The 27,792-nt window shown below is 46.7% G+C and overlaps 1 long non-coding RNA gene across 2 annotated transcripts; it reads right to left on the bottom strand.

The window, feature by feature from the left end:
* Positions 1-7,115: 7,115 nt before the first annotated feature.
* Positions 7,116-26,470, bottom strand: LOC107319776. Of its 2 annotated transcripts, XR_004308861.1 has the most exons (4): positions 26,107-26,470; positions 23,067-23,135; positions 21,291-21,429; positions 7,116-11,800 (listed from the first exon to the last, which is right to left on the bottom strand). It is a non-coding gene; the product is annotated as an uncharacterized LOC107319776 (long non-coding RNA). The 2 variants fall into 2 exon arrangements; XR_001557939.2 differs by lacking the exons at positions 7,116-11,800; positions 21,291-21,429 and adding an exon at positions 21,440-22,125.
* Positions 26,471-27,792: the final 1,322 nt, after the last annotated feature.

Below are 27,792 nucleotides of genomic sequence, written 5' to 3'. Positions count from 1 at the left end.
ATTGAACAGGACTTGAATTGGTATCTTGGCTGCCGGTTTGACTAACTTATGGTATCACTAAATCCCATTCTCCACGCAGGGAAAGAAGCCCTGCAACTGTGCATTGTCAGTGTGACGGAAGAAACAAGGGCAGCTGATGCTGGCTGGGGCAGTGTTGCTCCCGGTCCCACAGACAGGCTATTGTTCAGCACGGTGACAAAGGGCTCCCTTCTTTCCTCTACCTCACTCACTTGCTCATGGACGCGTTGGAACAGTGCATCTTTTAGGACTACATCAGTTATGGATAGAATGCTTTGGCTGACTGCTACCAGGCCCCCATTGCCCCTTGGGAAGGGGCACACATGGTGGTTGCTCTCAGAACAATGTAAACCCATCCCTTGTGTTTGCTTGCTCACCTCTCCCCACAGGTGAGTGTTGTTGGAGGTGGTTGTCCGGGTGACCTCTTTCTCTGCTCACATAGAAGAAAAGACTTCAGAAACATCTGATAAGTGGCAAGTTGTCCCTGCTGGGGTCCTTCCAGTTAGGTATGCACAAGATGGTTTGTGGTCTTTCTAAGCCATATGTATTTATTTTCTTGGGCTACCAACAAGAGCCCCACAAAGAGCCATGCTAACATGTCCACATGTACTGAAATAGAGCACAGCTATGAAGGTTGTGCCAAACATGTGTGTTTTGGGGAGGTCACCAAAGAATTTTCTCCTTCTTTGAATCCAGATCTCAGGAACAATGAGACCATGACTTGTGTTTTATAGCTCAGGCTAAGCTGGGCAAAACCACTTATCCTTTTATCTAGGGCACTTGGGTACGTTGACATTCTGCAGCTAGAATTAAGGGTTGCCCATAGCTAACTTTACCCATAATGGAACCAAAGGACAGCTTATTCAGTATTGGTCAGGGGAGAGAGAAAGTTTGGCTCCAGAGCTGTTTTTTTATGGCTCACATTTGCAAACAATTTAGCAGCTGTCTCCACGGTATTAGTGTGAAAATCACCCTTTAGTATCTACCCTCTGCTTTATTTAGGCGACACAAAAATGTTCTCATGCCAGTTCTCTTCAGTCTTTTAGTTCAAACGGCAGCTCGGTTTCCCTGGGATTTACCCATCTAATGTATTAATAGGCAGCAATCATATGCCCTTTTAACACTCATCTTGCCAGGCTAAAACAAAAACCAAAGACTGGCTAGGCTCCTACTATCAGCTCTCACCTTTTCCCCAGACCACTCTAGTGCCAGTCTTTGCACTTGGTAAATATTTCTCACTCCTTTTCCAGTCCTGCTGGAAGGTTCCTCTGCCCTCCTTGCCACTGGCAGCACCTCTCTATTGTGTCTCTTCAGCAACAACTACATTTTTTTCTCCAAGGTCATTACTGAAGATATGAAGTTGGCTGGTGCCAAAATCAGCCCCAAAGGAATTTCATTAGCAATTGCCCACTGCTTTATGTTTCAGCGTCTATTCATTCAGTAGCAGTCCTTGTAGTCCATGTAGTGTAGTCCTTGTCCAACACCTCAGTTTCACAGGGTGATTGAACATCTTTGCCATTGGACTTACTACTCAATGTACCATTTTTTCAGGTCTCTGGGAACCTCCTGATCTGAATAAAATGAAATTGAAAAAGAATATTCACTGTGGCCCCATGAGATTGACTCTTCCATTTAATTTAAACAGAAGCAGCCCGTGCCCAGTCAAGGTTAAAAGTTATCTGCCACCACATTGTTCTGTAATGTCTCACTTGTTACCAAGAGCACAACAGCAGCTCTGATTAGTTTGCTGCCTCTTTGTGAGGAAATGTGTCAGCCGAGGCATCCGGGAATACCTGAGCCCAGCCAGTGCTAGTAGCAATTATTCTCCAGACAGGAAGATAAAACCTGTAGTAATGACAATTCCTGGTAGTGCAGATCTTTCTTAAAACATGAGAGACCTTCATCAACATCCTGAGCCAACCTTGGGTAACTGCAGCAGAAATCCAGTCATCTTTTCTCAAGGTAATATGAACCCAGATACTGTTTTATCAACTCTACTGTTTCTTGTTCCTTCACGGTCAACAACATCATGGGCAGGCAATACTACTGTACAGACCACTTGCCCTTGCTCTTCTTCCAGACCTATCTTCCCAGGTCCTCCTGAGGTCTCTGGCTCCATTCTGCCCCTTTGCAGCCCCTCCTGCAGCATGTCCTTGTCAGGTTCATGCCCTCCTCATGCTTCTCTGAGCATGAATTTTAGGAGTTGGAAGGGACCTCTGGAGATCATCAGGTCCAATCCCCTCCTTGATGCTTTTCCTCCCATTTCCAGTTTGTGAGCTTTTGTTGAACTTCAGATGATGTAGTAGAAGGAAAGAGTTCTCTAACGTGTTTGATAAGCTCTTCTCTGGTGTCTGCTCAGATAGTGTGGTAGGGATGACCCAAACATATCCATGCTTATGCTACAGTGAGGGTACAGAGACTGGGATGAGGGTGTCTGCTCCTTGCTTTAGTGGAATTTCCACATCTCCTGACATCCTACAATGATATAAAGCTATCCTTACTAGGCATGCACCAATAAGTGAAGCATGGCAGCTCTTGAGCATCCTGGAGGAAAATACTGTATAGCTTTCAGAACATGAGAGTGTATTTTTCCATGGAAAGTGCTGGCTGCAGCTATCTAAAGCAAAAACCTGAACTCACGAGAACAGCTGTGAGATTTCATCAGCCTTTGTAAGCCTGTCGTAAGCCTTGTTGAGTCTCCCAGCTCCAAACTGTCTGCTGACTTAAGACAGCAAGGACAGGCCGTGGTAGCACAGAGTCAGAACATGCAACTGCCTTTACCTGTAGACAGTAATTCTAATTGCAATTTATGGCTGGGAATCTCATTTCCTTAGGAGGAAGGCAGCTGCTGTAGCACTGCACAGTGTGGCTGACAGAGGTTAAGTAATTCTCTTGTTGTGCAATGCATCTGGTCCAAGCCAAGTATCAGACAGAGGCAAATGGGATGGACAAGTCTCCAGCACCCTACTCCAGATGTCAAACTTCCTGCTTCCCTCTGCCCACACTTGAAGCACATTTCTCTCCACAACTTCCTCGTCTCTTTCCCTTGGGTACCAGGTTTTCCATCACCATTCTGCTAATCAGTGTCATTCACACAGAGCACACGCATTTCCTCCACTACGTTTCTGTCCTAGAGGTGATGTCCCAGCACAGCAAAGCCTGATGGCAGCATCACGGGACAGCCTCCCCTTGCTTCTTGCTAGCCTTGCTCAAGGTCACACCGCATGGCAGCGACAAGAATAGAGCTTGTGAATGCCACCTTCTTATCCCACTTGTCCCAAGGCCAAGCACCTGGGACAAAGTAATATCCAGCCAAGCGTGTCAGCAATGCCTGGGTGTGACTGTGGAGCTCAGGAACAGGTTACCGCCAGTGCAGCAGCCCCAGCAGCACACACAATAGGTAGTGAGAGGTGCCAGCTCCGAAGGCTGAGAGCCTGGGGACATGTTGTGCTGGAAACGCTGAGGCCACATCCAGCTGCGCCAGCACTCTCTTGCTGCAGGACTGCCAGTTCCTCCCCGGGAAAGCAGCAACGCCCTGCTGCTGGCGCTCCAGCCCCAGCAGGAAAGTGGGGATTTAGGGACAATGTTCTGGCGGGGTGATTGGGCCATTCAGCAACATGCTGGCCAAGGTGTGAGTTCTGTGACGTGTTCTGTACTTGCTTTTTGCATAGGCCCGCGTGCTAGAGATGCTTCCCCATGAGGAGGCAGCGGGCATGGGAGTAGCAGGGTGATCTTTGCCCCACCTGCTTCAGCTCTGTCCCAGAGATATCCCCTGCAGAAAGTCATTGACCCTAAAGGGACAGCTATCAGATGCTGACAGCATGGTCCTGCGAGAGCTTGGCGGATTTGGGCAGCCAGCCACTATGAAGCAAAGCTCTGATTTTGGCGGAAAAAGGTCATGTAGCACACGCTACTGCCAGCTAATGAGACACGAGTCTGGACAATTAATCAATACACAATCTCCTCCACTAATCATATTGATGTAAGATGAGCTCCATCCCCCAGGAAGGGCAAAGGCCATCGAGTTAAACCATTTAACAGCATTTATTTATATCCTCGGTGGTTCAATAATCTGAGTCTTGCCTGATAGCATCAGGCTCCCACGGGTAGGCAATAGTGTACATCAGGAAAAGAAATACAACAACAGAAACAAAAATCCAGCGATTTCTTAAGAGGAAAAGAGCCCATTAAGAGAAATGAGTACTTTAAAAGGTAGAGACATTCCTTATTTCTTTATTCTTTTCTTCAACATTTTCAACCATATGCATGTATACACAAAGAATTTCTGCAACACTGCATAGAAATGCTCCAAAAAGCATCATTTCCTAAAGGGAAATGTTAATAAAAATACCGGTGAGGTCTTGCATCCCTTGCAGCATGATGCCTTGCTCTAAAAGTCTGCCACAAAGCGTTAGAGGAGAATTTGCATCCTGAAACCACACCTTTCCTCTGGCAGGCACAAAAAGCTTTTTAAGAAACCAGGCCCTGTGGGTAAGGCGAGTTCACACTTGTGTGGTTACGGCCTGTGTTGTAACACACACGTGCTGAGGGACAAAGATGATGTCAAAGCACAGCTGCTTTTGCCACACAGCTGGCTTCCTGCCTCCGATACAAATCCTGCTCTGGCTAGGCTGCAGGAAAGTGGATGGTTGGACTGTAAGTTGGTGGTTTCAGATTGTTCTTTGTGGTGCTTTCGTTGTCCCTGCAAAATAGCGCAGCCCTTTTCCCTTGCACTGTCTGTCCAGTTGAACAACCTGGGGGAAAGGCCCTCCTGCTCGCAAAGGAGCTGTTTGCTTACAGAGCTCCCTGCTGGGATGTATTTACAGAGCACTGCTGAGAGTCACCAAATCTGCTTGTACAGCTCTGGAGATGGTTCAAATCCTCAGTTCCCAGACCAGTGATTAATGCTGTGCAGGGAGAAGTTAGGGCTGAGGATAAAACTCCGCTTTCAAAACAAGGACCGCTGGTCTCGAACTGAGTAAACATTTTCCCTTGCCTGTGTCAGCTAATTTGATTGCCAATAAAAGGGCAGGCTGTGGGAAATGGCAGCCACGCTGCTGAACTGCCTCCTTATCTGTGGCACTGAGGGACCTGTGTCAGTGGGCACGGTGGTGATGGGTTGATGGTTGGACTAGATGGTCTCAGTGGTCTTTTCTAACCTTAATGATTCTGTGATTCTATGATTCTGCCCCCAGCACTCTGTCCTGCTCCCTCCATTGGAGCACAATCAGAGCCCCTGTGGTACAATGATGTGAGCTCGGTGGTAAATCTCTGTCTCTGATCCCAGAAGGAACAGCAGGTTACTCTCCAGAGCCTCATCCCCCCATTAATCCTTACTTACAAACAGCTACTGGGCCAATGCATGCTCAGAGGATATGCCCCGTCCTGCTGGATCCCAGCACAAACGTATTGACGCAACAGATAAACCCGCCCTTTGAAAGGGTAACTGAAGCCAGAACGGGATTTTCTCACACTTTGAAAGCATCCCTGGACAGGAAGACTTTACTGCATTGGCAAAGATGTGCTCCATGTGCCCAGGGTCTGGGAAGGCAACCTACAAAGCTCTGCTGACAGCAGCTGCCCGAGGCAGCATCCAGATTGCATGGCTGTCCATGAGAACCTGTGGCTTTTAGTCTACAGGTACAGAAAGCACACGCAAGGACGAATATATATATGTGCACACACATGCCATCCTCCAGACAGTCCTGCTGCGAAAGCCCATCCAACCAGCAGCTGTTGCCTCTGGTACTGCCAGAGGCTAATGAGATCTTGTTGAAAAGGGCTCTAAGCCTGCGTGCATTCAGGTTCAATTTTGTGCTCATCTTTCCCAGCTGAGTTCACAGAGAATGCTGCTATTGTGAGGGCAGGAGCCTTCCTGCCATGCCAGCACACGCAGGGACTGACGTTTCATAACCCGCCTGCCATCGGGAGGACAAAGTCCCGTTGAGTGGGCATTGGCTCTGCCTTTCCTCTCAGATAGCTCAGGATCACCTGAATGCAAGTTTGGCAGCCTCCCAGGGCATGGCACAAGGCTGGCCAAGAATGTGAGGCAGAGCCATTATCAGTGCACTGTCCCTAACAAAGTGAAGACATTCGGTTTCATCAGAAGCTAATATTTGTCCCCGCTCTTTCCAAGCAGAGGAAGAAAGACACAGGCTGTGCCTGCTGTGACGCTCTTCAACCTTGTGTGGGGGCTGCCGATGTGGCATCAAGCACTTTGACTTCAGAATTCAGGAGCAGCATTCAGGCTGGGTGTAAAGCAGAAACAATAAAGAACACAATTCAGAACAATAAAGGAGACACAATTGTAGAATCACAGAATCACCAATTTTGGAAAAGACCTCTAAGATCATCCAGTCCAACTGCCCACAACAACCAAAGAAGCTATGATTTGCAAAGGGGCTTGTCCATTCCCCTTAGGAGAAGGAACGTGCTGGTCACAGACCCTCTGCCCTGGTGTCTCCCCATTATCTTTAATGCCAGAAGCAGAAAGGTGAAGCTCTAGGACTTCTCCCAGCATTTTAGTCTTAGCTTGGGACACACCAGCCAGTCAGCTAAACAGGATGCTGAAGTATCTAAAGGGATGATGTTAATCTTAATTCTGTATGACATTTGTTTACTTTCTTTGTAACTTGACTCTATCTACAAACCAGATTCACTTGCATTTGTAAGTAAGCAAATACAATCCATTTGTAAACCAAGACCTATTGGCACAGCTGAGCCTGAGTGATATGACACATACTGGGAGACACCCTGCTTCTGCTGGGCAGTGACCACTTCACACAGAGTTGTCCTGAAAAGCTCTTTGCATGTCCATTGCCTGTGAAGTAGTGAGGATGCTGAGTGGTGGGGATGCTGTGGGTCTGCCCACAGACCATTGAGTTGCGATGTGATGCTGTGATGCTAGGGAGGCAAGAGAGGCTGCCTGCTTACAAAGGTTCCTCCACAGGCATTAGGCTGGGACAAGAAGGGAGAGGAGAGAGAGGGGAGAGGGGGAGAAAGAGGAGAGGGAGAGGGAGAGGGAGCAGGAGCAGAGGGAGAGGGCAGAGGAGGAGAGCGGAGAGGGAGAGGGAGAGGGAGAGGGAGAGGGAGAGGGAGGGGAGAGGAGAGAGGGGCAGCTCAGGAGTTCACTGTGAACCTGCCAAGCTCAGAGCACAGGCAAAGAAATGGATTTAGTGTCCCCTGTCTGTGAAGCCCTTGCTTGCTTCACTGAGGAATGAAACCATGCCAGCAGCAGCTTGTATTCACCTTGTCCAGATTCCTGGGCCCCACAGTCAGCCTTGGGATTTGGAATAGTCAGAGGCAAAGGGCTCTGGAGAGGCTTCATAGCAGAGGAACTGAAGTGGCTCTCCACTGTTCCCTTCCAGAATGAAGGTGACAGGCTATTTCAGAAAAGGGTTCTGATCCTGGAGTGCCTGGCACCTGCAGAACTTATCTGCAAGCATTTGGTTTTTCTAAGATGTACAGCCAAAAGCAGTGTGTCTGTTGGGAGAAACTATCCACATGCTGGTTTTTAATGCCTGGATGCTATGTTACCATCTCTGTACCAGAGCCTGTCACTTCCCTTGTGCCACTGCTTTACAGCCTGCTGGGGCCTCTACACCCAGTCCAGAGTTAATATTTTATCTACAAGTCCAGGGAACCTCGGTGAAAATAGTGATAGCCTTGAAATGCCAAAGCTAACTTCAAAATGTTTCCTTCCAGACTCTGAAACGCTGCTATTACAGTACTCCCTGATAAGGAAATGGCTTGGGCTAACAGCTGGGGAGATTATTCAAAGAAATCAGCATCGTGACTGTCTCTTGTGTCCTTTTCATCTTTCTTTCCTGAACTCCACCTTTATGGAGAGTGAGCGCATTACTCCCCCAGCTCCAGGGAGGCAAAGCGGGAGCAGCTCTCCAGCAAAGGAAAATCTGCTCATCCTGAAAAGGTTTCTTTGTTCTTATTGCACATGATCATTCTTCCATCACGCAGCATATTTATGGGAGGGACGGCAGTGGCAAGGGGACCAATGACGCCTTTCTGTTTAATAATTAACTCCCGCGGTCGCCTGGTGCCGTACATTGCAGCCAGCACTGCAAGGCAGTAAGACTGTGCTGGCTGGAGAGCTCAGCACAAGATGGGCAGTATGGGAAGGCTGATTTCTTGTTCTTCTGCTCACTTCTGTTGTGCTCTGACCTGCCAGAGTTTGGGTTTCTCCATCAGCGACATCTGAGTTGCCATGGATGTTTCTTCCTACCTACCCAGCACTATCCAATACTTTGTATACGCTGTTGTTTGCAAAAACAACAGACACTGTGGTATATTGTTTCGTGGGGACTGTGTAACAACTACTTAAAAGAGCACCACTCAGGGGATCCCTCCTGTGAGCATCATAACATTCAGATGTTTTTTGAAGTCAACAGGTTTCCACCATAGATTTCCAGTACTTAGCCATTAAAAAGCAGAAGGCTAACCTTCTGTCTGTATGGTTCTAAAGAAAACATTTGAAGGTTGCTAGAATAAAACATTTCAATTGAACAAGGAGAGTTTTTTTCCAAGTTCTTTGAAAAAGTAGAGATCTAACCTTTTTATCCTAATTCATGACACATCATTTTACTTAACACCTCGATGGTTTTGTAGAAGGGGAATCTATCTCCCACTCTGTTTGCCTTATAGGGAGGCAGAGACAAATCTTACTAGCAAAAAAATCCCCACCAATCTCAACAAATATCCTTTAAGGTAGTGAAAACTGCCCTAAGGCAACCAGTGACACTGGCAGCCAAGGCTGTCAGCTGCAGTTTTAGCAGCCCCTCCCTCTGAACAAACGCCTGAGATGTCAGCACGTGTCCTCGCTGCCTGGGAAATGAGCTCTGTTCCTATATCTCTGTCTATTTTAAGGCATATCCCATTTGCAGTCCTTTCAGCTCTCCATGGTCAGGAATGTGGCTCCTTCTGGAAAGCATCCACTTGGCGAAACAACTGTGCTTTGACTGAGGACCGAGCATGCACCATGAATACCCCATGTGGGGTTGGGATGCCCTGCCCAGTGCCATCAGGTACAGCATGTGTCTGTGAGCACCTCTACGCAGCAGGTTTTCAAGGCTTCACAACCTCAGCTCACATCAGTGCATGTGAGAGGGACACAGCTCTCACTTATTCCCAGTCCTCATGCATCTAGCAGTGCTTCAGCTATACCCTATTGCCTATATCCTCCCTATCTGCCCCACATCAGTTTCTTTTTGAGGCCTCCTCTGCACTCCATGAGTGGCCATGAGTGCTCCCAATAGGTCATGCTAGGCAAATGCCACTCCATGTCTTGTGGAGGCTGCCAGCCAAGTTCCACTGCTCAGCTAGTGCAACGACCTTCAGGAGGCTGGCTGCAAGGTGAAAGAACACAAGCAACTGGTTATTCAGCAGGCAGGGATTAGCGCAAATGAAGGGAAAAAAAAACCAACAAAGCTTATTTGATTGCCTTCTGTAAACTATCATTGTCTGAAAGTCGCAGATCTGCAAGCCTCAAAGCAGAAGCTAGGAAGAGCCAAGGGCCAGGGTTAAACTCAGCTCAGGGTCCTGGAGGACACTTGGCAGGGTTCCTAGTGCTGAGAGAGCATGAAAACCAGTGAAGAGTGGGACGATATTGTTTCAGATCACGTCTAATCGAGTCCACCACTTTCCACCACCAAATATTACTAGTGTTCAATTTACCTACGCCCAGAGCATTCTCAGGGCAGACTGGCTGGGCTGGTGGGAAACAGCACCTCAATTGCACCCCAAAAGTACAAGTCAGAAGTGGTTGACTAAGTCTTTCAGAGCACGGGAGATAGACCTGGGAAGGGAAAAAGAGGGAGATCTCAACAGATCTCAATGCTGCTTTTGCTTAAGTACAACAGCGCTCCTGCAATGCCTAGAATGTAAAGGTGGTCACCAAGCTTAGTATAAAATGAAGATTTGAAGCTAAAATTCTCCTTTTTTTCAGTCCTTGAATAAGAAAAGCATCTCCATATTTCTTCCCAGGCTCATCGGGCTCGTTGATGTGTGACTAACTCTTTCATTGACCAAAGCCCAACCACTTCCCTCACATGATCTTACATAACTGCTCATCTATTTTGTTAATGAATGGAGCTTGAGAAAATTTCCATTGCCCAAGGCCCTTGGGGGAGAATGCGTAAGCATAGTCTCCACATTTTGTGTACCAGCATGGGATTTTCCTATGGATTAACTGAGTACAGTGGAATGTTTTTTTGATTGCTGTCACCCGTGCCTGAAATAGTAAGCAAACAGATGAGCACTGCATAGAAAGAGAGGGCAAAAAAAGAGCCCCTGACTGAGCCAGAGGAAACAGGAGACTCCCTGAGCCAGGAGGAGCAGCAGGTACCTGATCGCCATGGCCAGAGATCGCACCAATTCACAGGCAGGTGGTCACTATCAGGCAAATGTTGCTGTGTTTGCTCAGCCCTGTACAGAGCCAAAATACGTCCCAACCTCCCTCCCTTATTCCCTGGCACAGACACAGCAGCAATGGCTTGCTGGTGTCCTGGGGAAGATCCGGTCCTGTGGTGGCAAGCAGCTCTCCCTGACCTGCCGTAGCTAGAACAGCCACAAGCACAGTTCCTATGGAAAGGTCTCTCAGGGTACTTCATAAGCTGAACTGCTTCCTCAGTGAGTTCTTCAGCTTCATACGGAAGAACTCAGAGAGCCCACTCTGCTCTCCTTCCCCTGCAGCATAATGCCCCAACTCCCAGTGTGATGTTAGGCAGCAGTGGAAGGAGGTGATGTTTCCCTGTTGGCTGCGTCAGCACGCCAAAGGCACACACACAAGTGTGTAGTGCAGATAGGAGCTGGAGGGAAGTTAGAGATACTTCTAAAAGCCTGTACTGATGCTTCAGATTTTCCCAGTTTAACCACTTTACTGCAGTGCTCTCTAAGTCACTTTTATCCCCGAAGACATCCCCCAGGTGGAAAGCTGGAGTAGGGGAGCTCTACCTCTCCTAATGCAATACCACTCAAAGGCATTTATAAGTGCTAGAGATACCGTGTTTCTCAGAAATGTGATTCATGCTGTTCTCTGAGGATGTACTTTGGAACCAAAGTATTTGTCATGTGTGCGGCACGGGCTGCCTGCTGTGTGAGCTGCAAATCTCATGGCCATAGGGCTTGGGGGAATGCTGCTGAAGCTAACAGGATAGCTAGGTTGAATTTGGCACTACCATGAAGGATGGAAATGGCAGCAGTGAAATACTGGAGGATATTCCTTTCTCTTTCAGTTCATGAGGAAAAAATGCAAATGCAGCCCTAGCCTCTGTAATGTCTGGTCCATGTGCAATGCTGAGAGAATATTTAACTGCTGGAAGAACATTCCCTTCCAGAGATCGAAGTGAAGTTAATCAGTTCCAGACTATATTCAAGTCACGGGTGCTAAGGGGACAACACAAGTACAAAACCTTGAGGATGTTCAAAGTCTTCTGCTGCTCCTGGCAGTTCCATATCTTTTCTGGGATGCTACACGGAAGTATCTTTTCACCTCCTGAGAAAGCAGGATCATTAACTCTCTGAGGGACAGGCCTCTTTGAGAGGGGAAGGTGCACAGTTTTTGCCAGATCCTCTTCTTATACAGCAGCATATTTAGTTATCCTTTCACCCTATAGTATAGTTGATTTGCCCTCACCTAATGGAGACTTAAGTATCAGCACACTTTGTCCCATATGCATCACTGGCTGATTTGCTAATGAGATGGAGCCTGGGCTGTCACTTCTCAACCAAATTGTGACTCTTCCTAGCACTCCAGCATGCAAATGTCTCTCTGAGGAAAGAAAAAAATAATATATATATATATATCCAAAATGTGTTTACCATAAGCCCTCCTCTTTCCTGCTGTCTCATCTGAAAACCCCCTTGAGGCTCAAGGTGAAAGTTTCCAGTCCCCTGCAACAAACAATATTCTTTTCTCTAGAGCCCAATTTGCTTCAAGCTGGGAAGAGAAAGGAGGGAAGTGATGCAGTCTCTAAGTTCATTTGGATGACTGAGCACCTCTCAAATGCTTCAGCCAAAGCACTCATTACTGTTGGATTGTTTTGTTGTGGGCTGTTGTTTTTTTTCAGAGGGTTTTTTTTCTTTTCCTTGTTAACAGAGACTGAGATCTTTCTTACTACGCAAGTGAAACCTAAATGTATCACGAAAAGCTCAGTTACTCCTAGAGGAACGATGAATTAGAAGCGGCAATGGTAAACTGAATTCTGCCTACAAAACAACCAAGTTAAAGTCTGTGTTGCTATTTTCCACCTTGGATTTAAATCCTCTGGAATGAGCAGCCCTACCCAGGCACTGCATAAAGTTTTTCCTGAAGTAAGACGACAAGCGGGGAGCAAGCTAAGCTGATTAGTGCAGCTAAAGCTGTATCACATTGCCACAGCGGGGTCATATGATGGATCACTGGGGTAAATAGTCAGGAAGCTTCCCAGGGGCCAGGGAGCAGAGACCGGACATAGCAAAGAAGCCAGGTAAAATGGGCACTTGGGGAGTGTCTAGGGAATGATCCAGTATCACTTTGCTGTATGCAGACTAAAAAAGCAGGGACACCTTTGCTTCGGATTACATTTTCCACCTGCCCTGAACACATGCTCTCCACCACTGACCCACATCTTCACCACAAGGTCATGGGTCCAGGGATGACACTGTAGCCCACAGGCCCCACTGAGGGGCCACTCTGAAGTAGTGCCCCAAGATGGCGCCCACCCTAAGATGGCACCCAGTGGCAGGCCCAGCCTGAGCCCTCCAGCCTGAGCCCGGCCCTTTGCAAGCACAGCCAGGGCTCGGTGGCTCTTATGCACCCACATGGCACCAGAGTGAAGGCTGGGCCTGAGTCTTAAAAAGAATATGAAGGCCACAAGGTTGTGATGATGGAAAGCAAGCACTCAGTCACCCCACGGGATGTGCATTATTAAACAGTACTGGCTGCCACATGCCTCAGGAGCTGTGCTTTCTACACATGCAGCACTTACACAAGCCATGCTTCCTACTGGACTCGGCTGTTGAAAAAGAAGGCCCTTGGTCTGATACCTCCACGTGAACCTTCTTTAACCACAGATTTGCCGGCGCTCACTTTTCCTTTGCTATTTTTTACTGCCCTAGCATAGATCAAGAACATTTGCTAGAAAATAAGACAAAGGGTTGCTGCAAGAAATAGCAGCGAGTGGGCAAGCAGGGACGCACTGAGCTGCATGGAGAGTTGAAGAGAATAGCTCCTATTATTTTGGTAAGCCTCTGTTGACCTTGAGGCAGGACTCTCAGGGAAAGGTAACAGCTGGCATTAGACAAATGATACAGCTAGGGAAAATAGAAGAGCTTTCAGACACACAAATCCTCCTGAGCTGAAGCAAAAGACTATGAATATCAACCAATGCACAAGCCACAGAAGTTTCCCATGCCTCCCTCTTCTTTCATCAGGGAAGATGCAGCTCTGTAGGGAAAGACCTTGCCTCTGGACGCATAGGAAAACAGAGACATTTTGATATCCCCTGATTCAGGCTGTTCTGTAATGGCATAGTACTTGTCCACCCACAGAAGCCATGGCTGTTGCTAGAGCCACCAACCAAACCTGTTATGGCACTGCACTAGCACCCCCAAAACTTGAAAAGCACAGGCAGATGCCATTGCACCACTGCACACAAGCAGTTTTTGAATGCAATGCAACATCTACCTCGCAGTACAGAGCTGTGACTTACACTGACTCCAGAGACACCAGGGAATCTCATGCAACTGCTCCAAATCAGACTTAACTGCAAGCAGTCATTGTGTTTTACAGATAAACAAACAAAGTGTTTGCAGGCACTGAGGAGAGCTACCAGGGTTCAAGAAAGCTCAGCACCGAAGAAGCAAATGGGGTTAGAAGAGACAGCACATATACCATAGAGTTGTATCTGATGGGCAGCAAAGCAAACCATATTCTGCCCTGTTGCAGGGACAAGCAGCAGTAGTATATTGATTAATGGTGTCAAAGCCAGTTTACTTAGAGTTCTGAGATTTCTGTTTCAACTTTAGGCCAGCAACTCCTGATTTGTCTGTGGGCAGACAGACATCTTGGCTTCAGTACCGCACAATGGGATTTGCACAGGAGACTGCATTTGAGGATGATCACATTGTGTGTCACAGGAGAAATCCAGCCTGTAGGGAGCAAACTGTGACTTGTGCTCAGCTAGGCAATCTCCCATTGCACAGCACAGTAGTTTTCAGACCTGCTGCTTCAGGCCTGCCTCATTCTCTGCTTTCCTTGTTAAAAATTCTAGAGACTCTTCCCCAGCAACGATATTTTGTTCAGGAGATAAAAACTTAGGACTGACCAACCCTGTTATCAACAAGAAGGTGTGTCAGATAGCAACAAAAGAACCGGCATCAATAATGGAGAGGGGAGAGAGAGAGGGAGATGCAATGGAGTGGAGAGAGAGAGGCCAATCAACATAAACGAAATAAGGCCCAAGGTTAGCGAAGGGCTATTTATAGACTCCAAGTGGTTCAGCCCTGTGCATTTAGAGGCTGGTTCAAACTGGCTCCTTAACAGCAGTTATAATCATTACAGAAAAGCAAGAGAGAAAAAAAAGTGAAAGCTTGGAAAATTCACTGCCGGAGGTAAAGGTTTAGAGCCAGGGCTGGCTGGAATCAGAAGTAACTGCATTACAGAGAGATTGAAAGGTTAATAGGAAACCAGCTGACACTGAAAGGGAACAATTAGAGAGGTTAAGGGGCTTAATATTAGATTAATGGTTGCCTGGAGGAAGAAAAGCAGAGGTTTCAGGAAAATGGAGAACGATGCACAGAAGGGTGTTTTTCATGGATGGAGAGCCCCAAACCTACTCCTGCCACTCCCTGGATAAACTGGAAGGAGGTGGTTCTGCCATTCCTTGCCAGTCTTATTCAGTCCCTGCTCCATCTCTCTTCTCTCCTGTTTCCCTTCCTAACTTGCTTTGGGTTTGCTTCCCCCCTTAAGCGCTGTCTGTGTGGTCTGTTCTCAGTGTCTTCTTTGTGTTCTTCACCCATCCCCCACCATCTCCTTAAAGGTCACGTTAATAAAATTATGCTGAGAATTCCCATGGCCCTTTAAGTCCCGGTGGGGATTGGACATAGCACTTTTATCTGCACTACCCGTAACCAAGAGTTGAAAGAGAAGCATTTTGCCAAAGATCAGATGACGTTTGTTCCCCCTCTAAATTTCTCCCAACTCGATGGACAATAACAACATTGGTGAGGTCCCTGAATACCAGAAGTGACTTTAAAAAGCTTTTTAGCAGGACGGTGTTGGAAATACTGTAGAGAGTGCTGAGTTAGCACGTTGTAAACTTACAGTACAGATCAATCGCATCTCGAAACCCAAAGGGAGGGTGGAACGTGATAGGAGTGGCATACAGCACATGGGCTGAGTGACCCCGAGGAGCACTGCCCTAGCAGGTGAAGGGCCATATGTACATTGCTGCTGCATGGGACAGAAGGTTAAAACAGGCCTCTTAGAGGAGGAGAGAGCTCAGAGGTTTGGATTGCTCTCCTGGTGCTGCAGGGGGAAGAAAATAAGCAGTTCTCCATCCCCCAGAGGATGGGATGAGTGGTAAGGGATGGACTCACTGCCCCTGTACAGAAGACAGACCTTGCAGCCATATCCTGACCTGTTCACTCCCCTGGGGTCATTGCCCCTGTTAGCACACTAGCAAATCATTGCACCTCAGCGCCAGCAGAACCTTGTCACACAGCACCACCAGCTGCTGCCTAGGACAATGTTGGGAGCATCGGGCTCCTCCCCACACCACCCCAAGGGACATCTGAGGCCCAAGGAGAAATTCCTCCCCCCTGCAGGCTTAAGGATCTTTCCAACCCCACATGCTTCTCCCATGGGACAGAGGGAACTTTCCCCAAGTGCCCGGCCCTCGGCTGCTCCTCGTGGACTCAAACAAGTGCAAGCTGGCTGGATCCATCTATATCCTACACTGATTCCCACCGCACAGCCTCCCCTCTGAAAACCTCCCTGGGCAAGATTAGAAAGCAATGCACTCAGCACTTCCTTCTAGGGCTGTAAAAGCCAGGCCGGGTCTCAGACACTGCACAGGCACCTGACAGAAAAGTTTCTCCACTTGTGATAGTGACAGTGAATGGTCCCAGACCTGACGAGTCACAGCCTTCTGTGGCATGTCAGCTTCGGCACACTTGAGATGTGGCTTAATGCAAACTGTGGAGGTCACCCATGGGCTTTCAAGGGGAAAAGAACAAGGAGGCTCTGCCCAGCACCTGCAGCCCCCTGTGCCCCAGAGCATCACACACGCTGCAGTTGAGGAACTCAAAGCACTCTACAAATAGCCATTAATCCTCAAATCATCCCTAGGAGCCAGGCTTCTAATTATTTTGCTCGCCATTATCTCTGGAACTCACTGTGCTGTTCCTCCAGCTCTGGGATGAAGAAAGGTAAAACAATACCCACTATTTCATAACAAATTGCAAATTAAATCGACTCCAGCTCAGCCATTAGGGGAAATGTTACCTTTTCCATAATCACCTCCTGCAGGCAAGAGCCTGAGAAAATGTGGCAACAGCTATTCTTTAACAGTTAGGTAAACTCTGACACAAACCTGGTGTGACAGGCTCCAAAGTGAGACAGCCAACGAGTGGCGGATTTCTGACAGCAGAAAAAAGGAATCCTACCTCCTGGTTCCTTGTTGTATCAAACAGTCTCCCCCTCTGAGCCACAAGTGACTGCTGAAGGAAAAGCAGCTCACAATGAACAAATGAAAGACAAAGTACAGGCAGGGGAGAAAGAAGGGGAAACTGAGTCCAACTCCCATTGTGCTGTTTGTGAGTAGCAACAGCAAAAACACGGCAGCACAATACACAACATGTCAGTAAGCAAAGAAGTGAAGTTCAAGAACAGAGTCAGGGTATGAGAACCTATAGGGGTCAAACTCTGAGTACCCCCAAAGGTCTACAATGGGCAGAAGACAAGGAACAAAACAAGGATCCCTGGATCTTCCCCTTCTGAAAGAGAAGCACTATGTGGTGTGAGATGTGGAGTAAGGCAAACCCAGCCTACAGGAATGGGAAGACCGGGCAGCAACAGAGCTGCAGCTCTCCTTTTATTCCTCCCGTACTGGCTGGACTGCTGCAGATGGATTCCTGGAGAGGCAGTGCCCAAGGAAAGGAGATGGAGGTGAGTGAGGAAAGCCAGCAACACAAAGGGCAATTACAAAGCAAAGCAGAGGCAAAGGAAGCAACAGGAGAACAGGGCTGGAGCAAATGTCAGCACACGGAGGAAATGGTCTCACTTCAGTAAGCAGAAAGGTCACTCAATTGGCTTTCAGAGCTGTCTCTCTTGCAGTCCTTCTCTGCCCTCTTCCTGACTATCCCTCCCGTTATTGCTGTGCAGCCCTGCCCTGCTCTAAGGCAATAAAGAACATCTCTATGCATTTCACCCCCACCTCTGTCTCCATTCCAGCTGTATCTGTTTAAACTACTTCAGTGGCTGGGAGTTTTAATTCCAGCCAGCCTGCTTGATACAGCCTTTGCACTGCTTCGATAGTCATTGCTACTTCTTGGTATACCGAAAAGCAGAAATCCAAGAGAGGTCTGCAGTAACCAAGTACAAACCTCGTGCAAACCTTGTGTGAGGAAGCAGGAAAACACACTGACTGCTCAGCTCGGAGCCTTCGGGCCATGCCCTGAAAAGACCAGACTGGAGCTTTGGGCTGCAGCCACAGCACCCCGTGCGGAAGGCAGAGCTGCGAGCAGCCCTTCCTACACAGATGCGAGTGATGGCTGATGCTCGAGCGGTGCCTGCTGGCCGCTCGTACACGGCACTTGGAAATACTAACACGGGGGAACTTGCAGTTAAGTGCAGATATTGCTGGAAAAGAGATGCTTGTCAAGCTTTGCTGTGGTTCTGCCCGAGAGCTGGCATCTAGGCTCACCTGTGCTGTAAGATGATGTCCCAGTTTTGCAAATCAGTCCGGTATTTCTTTCTATGGAATCTCCAGCCCCACATTGTAACTCATATTTCTTTAGTTTCTATGGTTTTAGTGACTGCCAAGCCAAACCCAAGGCAGTCGATGACTGAACTACTTTGGCAATCTATTTGGTACCTTGGTACATGTGGAACAGCTTTGCAGCTCTGCGTGGAAGCTCTGACTCCAGCTGATGTCACCCCAGCCAGCTCCTGAACCTGTCCAATGACGTGTACTAAGATCACACAACCCCAAGCCACTGAAAGCTTTGACATAGCTTGACAGAAACGTGCTCCAAAATGACAATAATATCAGTGTTACACAAAGTGGGCAGAACAGGTGTTAAAACCTCTGTCCTGCTGTACTTAGGATGTGCTGGGCCATTGGATGATGACTGGGTTATGATGCACTGGGTCATTGGATGGTGATTGGATTATGATGCGCTGGATCACTGGGATGATGAATAGAATCCACTTGCTATTGCTGGGTGCTGAAATTACCAGTCTATTATCAGAATGCAGTAGAGTACAGGGGGAATAAGGCAAATATTCTGTCTGTATTCCATGCACTGACACATTCAAGCATCACATGGCAGCTGTCCCAAATGAGGTATTATTCCCTGTGACCTTTTACTGCTAGGCTGGCCACAAGCACCAAGCAGCTCCACACCCACTGGAAGCCAGTGAGAGCCATTTCTGTGGGTGCTGGCAAGCTTTGGAGCAGATGTGACAGCAGCTGTATAAAAGCAGTGATCATAAAACCACTACATGGAACCTCAGCAGCACAGGTAGAAGAGAAGGGAAAAGTGGTGAGAATGAGAAGTGGGAGGGTTCCTAGAGCCTGACGCATAAGCTCATGTCCCCAGCAGTTCGCATGTAATGGGAAATGTGATCTGCAGCACCCCTGGGTCATGCACATATTTTTACAAGGAAGAGGTCTCCCACCCTTACAGGCTGGCCTTCAGCCACACAAGCCATCAGCCTCCAAGTCCCTTCCTTACAGCCTGCTTTTAGGTCCAGGCTTTGGCCCATTCTGCCTCCTGAGCTGTGCATTAACCTAAATCATGATGATATAGTTGAGATCATTTTCCCTAAGGATCCAGGTCCTTCTTCTAATGATCAAAAGATAATAAAGACGTTGTGAATCAGCCAATTTCTAATTCCTCTAGAAAAAAAAAGGGGGGGTGGGAGGGGTGGGGGTGGAAGAGGAGGAGGGGAGGCTTGAATACATCAGCAGACAAACATCCCATCTCACAGGATAAGCCAATCCCACATCACTTGTCTGAGTAAGTGGGTGGGAACCTTCTTCCTACAGTGTAGCATAGTATAGCATGGCATAGCAGAACATAGAATCCCCCTTTCCAGATCAATTCCCTTCCTTAGAAACCTCCCCATGCTGCTCAGCAAAGGGGTGGGTATTGAGGCAACCTGGGAACAGCATCCCATACTGCCAAGTCATGCCCCAGCACAAGTCCTGTCCCTGCCAAAGCAACACCATCTGGATGCAAAGAGCTCTGGGCCCTGGTATATAGAGATTCTCTACCCATTTTCAACCTTCATGCTGTTTCTCATTTCATCTCCAAGAATCTTCTCTATTAGTTTAGTTATATTAGCTATTTAGTTTAATATTCTCTTAAAATTAATAATTCCAGCTCAAGTGAAACCTCCAAATATGTAATTTTCAATCAGAACTAGCAGGGATTCTACCTGTGGAAAGGCATAGCACTTCTAGAAAAAGATAGACAAGCATTGAGACTCACAGACCCTTTTCTCAGACTTCTTACAGAAATAAGGCAAGAGCTGAATTACTTGGGTCATATAAAGCTTGACTAAACAAACTTAGTTAACATCATTGGGGTACATAGGCTTTTCCCATGGCTGTACTTAAATGACAGTAGTCCATGTGGTACCCAAAGCCACCCTTATGCACATCCTTTCAAGAAGGAAAGGCTCCTTGAGTGAAAACCTAAGGCAAAGCTCCTCAGAATTTTGTTAATGTAAGCAAGTGTCTCACATCCTTATACTTAAGAGAGTACAAACTGCACCCAGAGACAGCAAAAAGAGCACACAAGCTCATCTTCCTGTTGCTGTTTTGGATGTTAGTAAATGCTGAAGAGCATTATAAAATTATGTTCCAGAAGCAGTGTGCCACAGACAGTACGCTTTATCTCCTCACAACCTAGTGGGTGTTAACAGCCTGTTTTAAGGTAGAGATACAAGTCTGACCAAGCGACAACTGTGCGCACTGCTACCCCTGCTAACCCCAACTTTTACTGCAGTCCTGCTCCTGGAAGCTATGGTCCTCAGCTCTGCTTGCAGAGCCCCACACAAAGCTGGCTGCCTGGCCAGGGTCATGAATACCTGCTTTGGCTGTAGTGATCAAGAAAAGCGGAGTTCCAGATCCTTAGGGAAGTGAGGAAGACAAGCACCAGAGTACCAGCCCTATACTTTGTTAAAGCAAGTTACAGCTTATTGAGGCAGCTGGTGGGCAAGTTTGCAGGGCAGGTGAGTTCCATCTACAGACAACAACAGGCCAGGGGCCAAGTAAACTGCCCTGTGGTCAAAAAACCTAAAGTTCCTGCCTTGACACCAGCCTCTGAGGCATTTATTCATTACCTATGTTTTTCTAGCCCACTCCATGTCCTTCACTGCCCCAGAAGGCATAGAACAAAACATCATTTGCACTCCCACTCCTTGAACTATTCACCCATAACCCCTGAAATCTCCTTTCATAGTTAGCAAGCTTCTCTGAACTATTTCATCACTGCACACCTGAACTATGAGTAATGGGAAGAAAACAATGGAGTGAACCAGCTTTGGATGTTTTCCAGTTATGTCCCTGACACAGGCCCCAGGAAAGCAGCACACTTCCCTACAGCTTGGTTCCAGTCTGCAAATGAACCTACTCCATTCAACACATGGAGTAGACTGCTTCACCCTTGGTAACCTCTTAGGGGAGCCTTCCCACACATCTTCATTTACCTCCCCTACAACATCCAAAGCTGCAGACCTATTGCTTAGGGGGACCTGGGGATGAAAGTAGACAGGGGTGGTTGGCCCATGATATCAAGCAGGGACCCTCTCCTAATCCTCCCTGTCCCTCAGGTCAACCCCCTCAGCCTGATGGACAGGCCAGGGGGTCCACCACCAATTGCAGCATTTTTGTTAGGTTCAGAAAAGACCTAAAGAGAGTTTTTTTTGTCAGCCCTTTTTGATTTAGATCCCTAGCGCAATGCACTCTTATCTGCCCTGAGTCTGGGCTCTGCAGCAACAATAGAAATATTTATTGTGACCCTGGTTTCACCCCTACCCTCCTTCATACCTAGTTTAAAGCTCTATCAGTGAACTTTGCCATTCGCATCTGGAGAAAAACCTTCTTTGGGAGTTGTAACTAGCACCAGCTATCCCATATCTACAAGGTGATCATCAAGAAGATGGAGACACATTCCTTATAGTGGTACCTGGTGAGAAGACAAGAGGTAACAGACATGAAGTTGAAACAGTAGTGATTCAGATTGGAAAGATTTTAAGCATTAAAGCAGTCAGACAATAAAAGAGGTTGCCAGAGAGGCTGCCCAGTCTCCATCTTTGAGGGTGTTCAAAACCAGAGTAGGTAAGGCAGAGTCTCATTTCAATGTTGACCTTGGTTTAAGCAGGAGTTTGGACTACTTAACCTCCTCATGTTCCATCTAACCTCAAACTCTCCTATCATCTCTAATAGCGCTACAAGTTCCTCTCTGTTACTAGCCTTCTCACCACCGTGTTCATAAACATGCCTTAACACTGTACTACTCAGAACTGATTGGTTAAAATAACAACAAGTACCAAGAGCAGGCTTTATTTGCATGGGCATGGTTCAGATAGATACAGAAGAGATTTTTGTCCACAATTTAACTTATTTACCTCCATGCAACGACATTCAAAAAGGAGGCTGCCCACTCTGAGGAATGAAAAACAGGCACTGGAAACAGCTGGACTAGTCTTCAAAACATCACTTTACGGACAACTTCAGTGTGTCTGGAATGCTTCCAAGAGAACAGACAGCCGTTCTTCCACTATTGAATTCTCTTCCACTGGCTCAAACCATCATTTGGTTCACAAGGCATTTATCTTTTTCCTGCTGGATCAGTTTCCTGCTACATGGTTCACAGAGCGGTCTGATGGACATCAGAGCATGCACAAGAAGACCCCCATTATTGGTGACAGTAAACTGACAGACTGGTTCAAGCCATCCTGTGATTTGTATCTACTTGGAACAATTTTCACCCATCAGCTTCAAAGAGAAAGCTCTGTAGAATCAGAGCATGCCTGGGCTACAGTGAATCACAGTGAGCCTCTCAAACCCAGGTAAGTTAATTGCCATCATTGAATGGATTCAAAGTTCAGAAACAGTCCTTTGTATCATCTTATCCACTATAAACTTCATAGACAGACTAACTGTTGGGAAGATTTATTATATATTTACTTGCAGGTGAAATTTATGATTATTGCAGCCAGCTGATTGCGCTTCCATAAGCAGACATTCCATTTGCTATGTCGGGAAATAATTCCTACCTCCCTTACATGGCTGCCACAAAGACCAAGACTTTGAGATTCTTCCTGGAGGCCATTTCACAGTTCAGTGTTCACAGTGTTCAATAGTGTTTACAATTTAATAGGCAGAATAACAGTTCTGCCTACAGACACAGACACATCACCACTATAAGCCATTATCATTTGTTAAGGTATGGCACAGAAGTATTAGCATGAGAAAGAGGTGTGTTATTAATGAATGCTAACAAATGCTAGCAAATTTCAGTTTTAGTGTTTCAAAGAGACACTGGTCAGTCTGCTAAGCTCTTCTGTCAATAAACATCTGATTTTATAGCAATCATCACACCTGCATTACGCCAATAACTGCCCCAACCTACAGCCCTACTGACATCACATAACACATCCTCCCCCTCCACACCTGGAGCCACAATGTCCTCAAGCTTCTTTCCACACAGGGCAAGCACAGAGGGCTCCCAGAGCCAATGGCAACACCTATAGCTTCACATCAACAAGTTTTAGGCAGAAGCCAAGCAGTCAAACACCACTCCACTACGCAGGCACTTACCTCCTTCATTTTCAACACTGTCATCTTCACACTTGGCTACAAAGCTGCTGATCTCCTTTTGAACAGTGTCTAAAGAGAGAGCAGAAGACAGCCAAAGTTACCAAGCCTACAGCCCCTCTTCAGCTTCCAAGTACAAGCCAACACTTAAGACTTAGGTTGCAGCTACAGCTTACCATACTGCCAACACCAACAGCTAACACTTTTCTCCACTGTGGAACAAGCACTCACCTTCCACACTCTCCTTATGGTCTGCTTCACAAAATGAATTTTGCTCTAGCCATTGACCATGCTGATGGCACTCTGCTCAACTTGCTCACATTTACCAGCAGTTTTCCAGCCCCAGAGGATAGCACATACCATCTACCAAGTGCCAAATAATGGAAATAATTGCTTCCTTTCACCTACTGGCTCAAGTTCTTCTAACAGCCTAGGATGTTATTAGTCTTTTTGCTGCCAGGGAGCAGTATAGATTCATGTTTCAGCACACTGCTGATAAAAACAGCAGTGTTTTAGAAAAGCTAGTCTCTTGCCCGGCAGTCCTCAGCCTACACCGCTGCAGGGTCTTAGTCGTAGCACAGGACGCCTTGTTGCCCCTGCAGAACTTCATGAGGTTCACTCTGGAGCACTCCTTCAGCTCTTTCTGAACAGCAGCTCTACCCTTGTGCAGATCAACTGCACTCCATATTTAGCAGCCTTTTATAAACTCAATTATACAGTTTTCTACTTCCTTGTCCAAGACAATAAATAAATATTGAATAGTGCAGGCTTCTGAACAGACTTCTGCAGTAGTCCACTTGCCACTGGCATCCATTGGTATGGTATTGGTACCTGCAGTCACCACCTACTGTTAAAAATGAGCAACACTCTACCTGACCAATACAACTATATAACTATGTGTGTATATATATGCATTCTACTGCATGCAAATAAGAGTTACACCAGACAAAAGGGTAACTTGCATATTTACTATGAAAGTGGATCCTTCATATATACCTAGTTTTCCTTTCCAAAGATGGTGAAGTGGGATTGCATACAGTTTCATTCTCACTGTATCAAGAGGGAAGCTGAAGTCCAGAGAAGGCATTTGCTCAGTTTTGTTTAACAAATGCAAGGATCCAGGTAGTTTTAACTCCTTGCCTAGTGATTCATCCACCAACATTTACTGTTCCTAAGGCAACAAGTCTGTTTAAGCTGACAGTGGAATGGGAATCGCTTGACTGAGAACACATTAATATGTTTTAGACTGTGAGAGGCCAGATGCAAAATTAAATCTCCCCTCATATTTCCCCAGCTGGAGGCAAACAGAAATTCTTTTAAGAAATACATATAGGGGTAGAACAACAGTTTGAGAAGAAAATCCACATCTTCTTTCTGTACTTCCTATATGTGTCACACTAATGCTGTGATTTTCTCCTTGCAACCTGAATGAATCTCTAATTGAAATGTGAGCCATTTCAAACCACGCTTAAGTGCAGAAGCAAAAGGAGGGTCTTTCTGTTTGTTTATAAAATCTTTTTTTTATCTTCTTCTAACCCATCAGTAGTTTGTGAACTTCTGAGACCTCTGAACTATTGGTTAGAAACACAGAGCTAACAAACATACAAAAATACCAACAGAAAAACTAAGGGCACAGAACTCCTATCTGATGGCAGATACTTTGTCTATTCCCCACTGAAATAGTATTACTTGGACTAGGGACCTCCATGACAAAGGATCTGTGTTAGTCTTCCCCAGCACTCTCCGATCTGCTTGGTTGTTTAAGGGGGATGATGATCTAGCTTGGTTCATAAGAACACACAACAGCACTCCTGGCACCAAAACGCATACGTCTTAAAGATGGAAGATATTAGCCTCATTCACTCCTGCTCTTGCCCTTCAGATTCTCTTCCTCGTACCACTGAGAGGGAGTGCATGGGAACTTCACAACTTTCAGATCCCCACCCAACTCTGGAAATGCATCTAAAGTCCAGTGTTTGAATAAAGGACAGAATCTAATCCAAAGTTTTGCAGCTCAGGTCTGTTTCTTCACAGATCTGAAATGGAAGCTCTGAGCCAAGTACAGTCAATTACTGATTGTAAAGCTGAAACAAGTTTTCTTAGCCCTTTAAAGTTTACCCCCTGATACCAAGGAAACTCTGAGGAGATGCATCTAAAATCAACTTCTAACAAGAAGAATCCACTGGGGTACATTTACAATTTGGAAAACTCGCTGTGAAGGTAAGTACGTGGACTCTTATTTTTGTAACTAATTCATTGGGTGTTTTCTTTTTGTCAGAGCATTTACTTTAGATTCTTTCTATGGAGTGAACAAATACCTAGTAAACAAACACATCTGTAAGAAAATCTCCATCTCTACTGAGTTCTCCTATTCCCAGGATAAGAATATACATAGACTGTCAGCACAGCATTACCAGCGTTACAGGCAGCCTGCCATCCTTAAGTAGTGTGGTACAGTTGTCAACATCTGCACTCACACCCCTCCCATACTAGGTAATGCTACACACTGATAAAGCAAAAGGAAATCCTGAAATAACAGCCTAAACACACACAAGCATTATTAGCTAACTTCACTTCAGGGCAGTTCTCCTTGGATTACATAGTTTTCACTTCTGCTTCACAAACAACAGAAACTCGAGCTCACCTCCATCATTCCTATCTCTGGAACAGTAACACAGACTTATAACCCCAGGATTTCAGCTTCCTTTCACAGCCTTACAGTCCTGCTCCTCCAGCATGATTCCTGAATGAAGCCAGCAGTGCTCACTCCCTTTTTTCTTCTTTGTTTGCTGACAAATTACACTGCCACCAGTACAACGAGTTAAATCCAGAGAATACCCAGGCCAACACATAATGGTCTATTTGGAACCTCCACTTCTGAAAGTGGTGAACTGTCAGAGAGGTTCACTGAGCCCTGTGAAAACCACCCTCAGGGGTTAAAACACTTCTAGAAGTCAGGAAAAAACCCCAACCCACAGTGTTGCCAAGAAACACATTCAACAGCAATCCGCTCCCTGGTGCAGTTAGTGAGAAATTTATTCACCTTATACAGGCAGTACAGAGATCTCTCTATAGTTCCCACAGGAGAGTGAAGATGCAAGTCTTCAGGATGGATTATGTTCTGTGCTCCTCTCTCACTTCCTTTCCCAGATGCTAGAGACTGGCGTACAGCAGCAGTATTTTAAACCTGGGCACTAGAAAGTGAGAGTGGGGAGGCTGGGATTCAGAAGGTAAGGGCAGATACTGGAAGAGAGGGCTGCAAAAATAGTTTGCAAGACTAGAAATTTGCATGACAAGTCAAGGTGCTACTGAAGTACTGTGTGCACTTGAGCAGAGGAAGAACTTCTTTACGGGGAGGGTGAGAGAGCACTGGAACAGGCTGCCCAGAGAGATTGAGGAGTCTCCTTCTCCAGAAATATTCAAGACCCACCTGGATGCTCTCCCATGCAACCTGCCATAGGGAACCTGCTTTGACAGAAGGTTGGACTAGAAAATCTTCAGAGGTCTCTTCCAACTCCTGCGATTCTGTGAGACCAGCATGACTTATGATTTTCTTATATGGATATGACAAGTTATTTTACCCTGATAAAACCCACATGCAACAGCAGAAACATTTACACGTAGGCCACAACACAAAGAAGCGTGCAAACAGAGGGTGTGAAATCTCACCTCGGTGATTTTAGTCCACACCAGTAAAGCAGTTATTTGTACTCCTGATCACCCATCCTAATTAGCATATACATAATTACCTACCTGCACGGCATAGAACTGTCCCCAGATGGCATCAGACCTACTATAGAATCACAGAATTATTATTTAGGTTGGAAGGAACCTCAAAGCCCATCTGGTGGGCAGGGCTACCACCCACCAGCTCAGGCTGCCCAGGGCCCCTTCCAACTGGGCTGTGAACCCCTCTAGGGATGGGGGCATCCACAACCTCTCTGGGCAAGTCATAGTGAGTACTCCAAAAACGTCGTAACTTCCTGCAGCACATTGGTTCACCAGCTCCCTGCAGCTGACTAGCCCTCTTGACATGTAAAACGTCCTCCCAAAAGCCAGCGGCTTTGGATGAAACTGTTTTGAAGTGTGTTGTTTCCTACCCTGCCCACTGCAGCCTTCCTGTGGGTTATGTGATCTGAGAGAGCAGGAAGAAATCTGAAGCAGGGTCTGGAGCACCTCTTCTTTGAAGGAGGGCTGAGGGAACTAGGCTTGTTTAGCTTGGAGAAGGCTCTGAGGAAACCTCACTATGGCCTTCCTGTACTTGAGGGAAGCTTATAAACAAGAGAGAAACTGATTTTTTACCTGGTCTGATAGTAATAGGACAAGGGGAGGGGTTTTAAACTAAAAGGGGGTAATTTAGGTTATACCTTAGGAAGAAATCATTTACTTGGGGGGCGGTGAGGCACCAGAACAGGCTGCCCAGAGAGCTGTGGATGCCCCATCCCTGGAGGCATTCAAGGCCAGGTTGGATGAGATCCTGGGCAGCCTGATCTGGTGGGTGACCACCCTGCCCATGGCAAGGGAGGTTGTAATTGGATAAGCTTTACAATCCTTTCCAACCTAAAACATTCTGCGATTCTTTGACACAATACTTGCTCTTAGGTTGTTTTAGAATGGAAGGAACCCCAGAAGGTCACCCACACACACCAAAAGCAGGGCTGACTTCTTCCAATTGGAACTGCTTCTATTTGTAGAGACCAATTAGGGTGTTATGGGGTAGCGAAAGGGA

The sequence above is a fragment of the Coturnix japonica genome, chromosome 1, assembly GCF_001577835.2.
Source record: "Coturnix japonica isolate 7356 chromosome 1, Coturnix japonica 2.1, whole genome shotgun sequence".
In the NCBI taxonomy this organism is placed as follows: Eukaryota; Metazoa; Chordata; class Aves; order Galliformes; family Phasianidae; genus Coturnix; species Coturnix japonica.
This window is presented reverse-complemented; position numbering and strand designations above follow the sequence as displayed.